This window comes from Pseudophryne corroboree, chromosome 1 (genome assembly GCF_028390025.1).
Source record: "Pseudophryne corroboree isolate aPseCor3 chromosome 1, aPseCor3.hap2, whole genome shotgun sequence".
NCBI classification, from domain to species: domain Eukaryota; kingdom Metazoa; phylum Chordata; class Amphibia; order Anura; family Myobatrachidae; genus Pseudophryne; species Pseudophryne corroboree.
In genome coordinates this window covers 752,879,066-752,884,151 of record NC_086444.1, presented here as the reverse complement: position 1 = coordinate 752,884,151, position 5,086 = coordinate 752,879,066, and the positions used below count along the sequence as shown (strand labels likewise).

At 43.8% G+C, this 5,086-nt stretch overlaps 1 long non-coding RNA gene across 1 annotated transcript; it reads left to right on the top strand.

The window, feature by feature from the left end:
* Positions 1–692: 692 nt before the first annotated feature.
* LOC134943547 (uncharacterized) lies at positions 693–2,414 on the top strand. Its single transcript, XR_010181626.1, has 3 exons — positions 693–733; positions 1,504–1,536; positions 2,231–2,414. It is a non-coding gene; the product is annotated as an uncharacterized LOC134943547 (long non-coding RNA).
* The last annotated feature ends 2,672 nt before the right edge of the window (positions 2,415–5,086 follow it).

Below are 5,086 nucleotides of genomic sequence, written 5' to 3'. Positions count from 1 at the left end.
CCCAATGTAGTCTTTGTTAAAGAATACAATTAGCATTATTCAGCTCCAAGTACAATCACAGTAAAGTCATAAATATTTAAAAAAAAAAAAATTGCACTAGATTTAATAGAATAGGGAAGACAATCCGTTTGGCTACTGCATCTATCTACATGTGTTCTCACTGGCTAAAGGTGTATATGCAGCAGTTCATTATCTGAGCCTGCTCACAGTCTGCTGAATCATTACGCCAAATGACTATTTGCCATGAACGGTATGTTGACAACATACCAGCACTCCTGACTTATCTATGATTTGTGTACATTACTCTATGGATGCTGGCAGCGCACATCTTTGGAAAAGGCTTCTCGTTTTTCTGGGCAGTTTCATTGTTGTCAATAAACTAAAAATTAATTGACATACATTATTTCTGCTTTATGGTTTTCTTTTTTATATGTGACATACACAAACTATCAACTTAATTATTTCCACTATATGGTATTATATTGATCATATTCATATAAAACATCCTTACACTACTGTTATTGCCTCATGATTGACAGGTGATCTGCAAAATCCAACATGTTAAAAATCCCCAAATCATGGATTACAATAATTTTTGGGATGGAATTGGTGTGATCCAATCTAGTCATGGAATTTCCCCAATTTGTTGCAAATGTATGGCTCACTAATATTATTTTCCTTACTCCTACTGTAGAAAGGAATACCAACACATCATGAAAAGACGCATGAAAAGGTAACATTGGCTTTCTTGTGAGCCATCATTTCCCTCCTAATGATTTCCAGGAATGTCATACACATTGCAGCTATTTCAGTCCAATCTCTGTCTACTGGACTTTCAAAGTATGATGCGGCCAGTGCTTAGACAGGAACACCTACAGTCTCTTTTGCTGCTGTTTAAGCTCATCAGTACATGATAAGGTTTCTTGCTCAGCACGAGAGTGGTATAGAGGCAGCTTTACAATGTAAACAGCTTTAGGCTTGACAAAAATAGGTATTTTTGAACTGAGGAATTCTAATTATGATATGTATGCTTAGTTTTGCTGAAAATTCTCCTGTAGGATTGGATATTATCAACATCTGCTATAATATTGGCGCAATGGATTGCTTATCCCGGAATGCCACAGTTGCTATTTTGACTGACGGCATCCCGACAGCTGGGATATTGTATGTATTCCTTGTGCATCAATAGTGTCACTCCAGCTCAAGATAACCCTGCCATTCTACATCATCAACAGAGATTTTTGTGCAAAGTTGGGTGAGCCTACCACACTGCTGGGTGAGGCAGATGATGATGATGAGCTCCATATCTTACGTGTGCTAGTGCCCAGTGGGCAAAGCATTCATGAACACAATGCAAAAAATACATACTGTACATGCATACCTGCTAGTAACATGGTATGTAAGCAGGTCATTATAGCCAGAGAATATTTTAAACCAATATTTGTAATATAGATATCTCCCAAACAGTATTAATGTCTGTTATTATTTATTATTTTCTTCTAGCCGGGTCCCAGAGATGACCACCCCATATTCTGTGTAAGTTATCCAATGGGAATGGTACAATATAGCTTGTAAATGTATATTGGAATATATTGGAAACCTGGAGAGCACTACTACCTTTACCAAGATTGTAGCCACTTGGTCTTCTGTGCATGCGCTGCGCTAACTTGTCAATGTGTAAGAGTGGCACAGTGGGACACGGACGTGTTTCATTTAGTGAGCCTGGTATATACTGCATTCAACACTTCTAATCACTGCTTCTTTCCTGCACAAATATGGTTGTACAGTCACTGGCTTGTGTTCTTCTCCAGCTCTGCTCCATGCTGTTACATGCATAATTGTGAATACGGTTGTACATCCACATTACTGCTAAATAAGTCCCTCCACTGGTTAAGTACTGTTTTTTTGAGTTTGAGGAATCCACTGATATTTATACTATTATGCTTCCATACCACAGCCAATAGTACAAACATATTTCAACAGGAATAATTTAGCAGAAAACACAGTTTAAAAAAAAAAGGTCATATTTTTTTTCTAATTTATTATATATATATATATATATATATATAATATAAATAATTATATTATAATATATATAAATTATATAATAATATATATATATATATATATATATATATATATATATATATATATAAAATCAGTTTACTTACTCAGTAAAGTGCAGGTTGTCCATTTACTAACATTTAAATACCATTTTTTTCTTCTTCAGAAAAAGAATCCAAAACCGAGCCCAACTACCAAACCACCTAGTACACCACTGGGAACCACTGTGCAGCACAGAACTACAATGAGCAGTGATGAACCGAAAAGAGGAGACAATTAATTATTTCATACTGTGTCATTAAATGAGCACCATGGTTATAGCTGATGTTTGGTGACCTCTTAACATGTTTTCCTGAGAGAGATATAGTAATATTACATGCAACCCTCCCCCCGGACCCTAAATATTAAAATAAATATATTTAAAATGAAAATTCTGGATCCCAATTCATGCACCAACATTATCTATGCCTTGTAAAAAGTTAAATGAATTGCTTCAATACACCTAAATCTTATAAAAAACTGACGTAAACCTTCCAACAAACAATAGGTATCCGCTCAACCTCCATCCTGACTACCCACCCATGAAGGTGATGAGGCTGCCACCCATGAAGGCGGTCCAGCAGATGTAATACCAGTCAGCGAAGGAGAGCGCACCTAAAAATCAACCAGCAAACGACCTCCAATCCACTCTTTAATACAAAAAAGTTAACTTGCCGTTCTTTCCCGCCAACAGCGAAGTTCTGCTCCACAGAAACTACGCACCGCCACCATACCCCTAACCCACCGAACCAACCACCGAAAACAGATCCTCCAGAAATATAGATAGTCCCTGTCCGGTCAAGTGCACCCCATCAGGTCTAAACAAGTAGAAGCACTGGAACTTGATCCGCTGGTGCCAAACTACCGCACCGCCATGGGCCACCACAAACTTAGCAACAGCGGCATTCACTTTCCGGCGAGCCACATCGATTGCCCGACAATCCACCACTCCACGCCAACACAACCGCGGCACTATACAAGACCAGATAAGCCAACAGCCTGGCCTAGCGCCCGCAATCACTTGCAAATCCTGAATGATGGCCAATCGAAGATTTACCGCCTTCCTCTTACCCAGGTCGTTCCTTCCTTATCACCAACAGTTTGGGGATGCCAAACCGCCGAACCTGCTCCATACGCTTCGCTTTCAGGTCATGCCAAAGCATACCCCGAACACCTATCCACCGTACGTCATCCGACCCAACGAAGCAAGGAGCCCCTTCCGCAGCCACAAACTCGGCTGCCCAATAAACATAGGAGTGACCAATCACCCACACACCACACACATCCTCCCGCCAACCTATAAAGGGAAAGACAGATAAACAAATGTGAATATGCGAGGTAAAACCAAACCCAGCCCAGAACAGGAACCAACTACCAAAACAAGGATCTGCCAAAAAGAAAAATTGAATAGAGGACTATGACTTTCCTCTTGGACAAGCTTCAGACCAATCGAAGCAACAGAAAGAAACAAAAGGAAAAGCAAAATAATAAAAAGGGGGAGGGAAGGGGGGGGTTAGGGTTGGGGGGGGTGTAGGGACACACAGGATAACTCGGCTGGAGGTGAAACGTAAAAACCTACTGAGGAACTTGTAATTAGATGTCAATTAGCCGAATTGAATGAATTAAGCCAAATCAGTTCGTCAGTTCAGGCAAAAAATCGCGAAGCACTCCAGACCCCCACTGCCAGCAGTGGCGAGTAGCTAGCCATTCGAGTAGGGAGGACAGGGGAGACAAACAAGAACGAACGAACAAACTGAACTGAAACATATAACGCAGTAAATGAACAACATGTTAGTAGAAACAAACTCGCTTACGCAACAACGTGCCGAATGTAACGCTTATAAGCCGCCGACTTCCAGCGGCCCAAAGCCTTCATTTTGTACACGGCTTGCCCTGCAGATGCTGCGGAAGTAGCGGCCCCGATTCTAAAGGAATGCGAACCAAAGTCCTGAGGGGAGAGGCCCAAACTGGACAGGCAGCGCCGCATCATCCATGTAAATTCGTACTTCGTCAATGGCGACCCATCGTAATGCAGCAGCCAAGACCCCTCAGACAAGGGCCTGACCTCCGCATACCGACCAGCCAATGCCACCGGACAACAGTCCCCACCACCGGATGGTGCCAAAGTGATCCAATGACCTCTACCCATCTGATCAGTTTTGGAGCGGCGCAGCCTGCACAGCACGGACCCCCCACCCACGACAACATCCGCGTTCCGCATCATGGCCTCGGACTTCTTAGAAGCCGCAACCAGCTCAGAAACCCTGAACGCGCCATGGAAAGCCATGGAAAAAGCCAGCTGAAACAGCAGTGTTTCAAAACGGGAGTCCGCCACCCCCGCCACCGCCCCTAAGAGGGAAGAAAGCAGGGACGCATCAATAGGGCGCCGGCCATCAGGAGGCACCGGTGCCAAGCGCGCCCAACCTTTAAGCACCCTTGTCAGCAGGAAACCCTTCGTAAAATCTGGCATACCCTTCAATTTTGAATAAAAGGATATCCCGGCGAGGTATCGAGACACCACGGCCCTCGATCTTCCCGTTACGAAGAGTTGCCAAACGAAGTCTAGAAACAATCTCTGACCCCTCTTACCTCTAGACCCTTGGTCACGGGAAAAGTCTTCCCACTCCTTCCAGGCCCGACGGTATCCTGCGAGAGTGGACGGAGCCAAAGATAGCTCTGCTAGCCCTTCCAATCCGCCATGATGACCTGCCAAACATAAGAAGGGCAGGGCAAACCTGCTGAATCAGCCTCCGGAGCCAACAAACGGAACCTATCCCACTGCCCCGTGGACAATGCATCGGCGATCCCATTATCTACCCCGGGGACGTGTTGAGCCCGAAACAGAATATTGCAGCGCATACAAGTCAGCACGAGTCGCGACAACACCCCGAAGGACCCGGAGGGCCTTAGCTCTTTGGTTGTTAACCGCGTGCACGACCCCTAAGTTATCGCAGCGGAAGAGAAATACTGCGATCGCGAAGGC